Below are 863 nucleotides of genomic sequence, written 5' to 3' on the forward strand. Positions count from 1 at the left end.
GCTTTTCTTTGGGTTACATAACAGAATTTCAGTTTTATTTTCATTAAGCTGGAGCTTATTATCAACCATCCATTTTTTGATGTCATCAATACACAGACCCATCGTAGTAAGCAAAGGTATAGGTTCAACACCCCCTATCAACATTATGCGGTTATTTAAGTGGTCTATTACACGATGCGTTAATTAAAACTGAACAGTTGTCCGTCCTCTTTGCCATAAGAAAATGATATATGATGCAATGTCAACAAAAAAATACTTCTTTTATGTGATCTTCAAAATCCAGAAAGAAAAAGAGTCATCCACGAGTCATTTTGTTAATTTTAGTACCCTGGTTCCCATGAGTGAGGCGCAGATGAGCATCAGAAAAGGGAGAGGGTGCACAGGCGCTATCTTTGCTCTTAGACAACTGAATGAAAGGACAATTGCACACAACAATGAACTGAATCTTGTGTTTGCAGACCAGGAAAAAGCGTTTGATAGGGTAGGTAGAAACAAACTGTGGCAAACACTTGAAGAGTACAGCATTAGGGGACAACTGTTGGACAAAATCAGAGCCATCTATACCAACAGTATGAGTACAGTCCGCACCCAAAACGGACTCACTGACTGGTTCGACGTGTCATTTGGAGTGAGACAAGGGTGTGTGTTATCACCGTTATTATTCATAATATACATGGACAAAATTACAAAAGTAGCAAACCCCAACCCGATAGACCTAAATGAGATGCTGTTTGTGGACGATCAAAGCCTGACATATGAGAAAGAAGAGAAACTTCAAGAGCACACAAACAGGCTGAATACGCAAAACACAACATGAAGATCGGTAAAACAAAACAGAGACGAAAATAAGCAGAACACCTGGT

The 863-nt window shown here is 39.4% G+C and overlaps 1 protein-coding gene across 1 annotated transcript in view; it reads right to left on the minus strand.

Annotated features, from left to right (window-relative positions):
* The window catches only part of LOC101845913 (solute carrier family 28 member 3), a 33,850-nt gene that overhangs the window by 5,277 nt on the left and 27,710 nt on the right, over positions 1–863 (minus strand). The window lies entirely within an intron of this gene.

This window comes from Aplysia californica, unplaced genomic scaffold, assembly GCF_000002075.1.
Source record: "Aplysia californica isolate F4 #8 unplaced genomic scaffold, AplCal3.0 scaffold00122, whole genome shotgun sequence".
In the NCBI taxonomy this organism is placed as follows: domain Eukaryota; kingdom Metazoa; phylum Mollusca; class Gastropoda; order Aplysiida; family Aplysiidae; genus Aplysia; species Aplysia californica.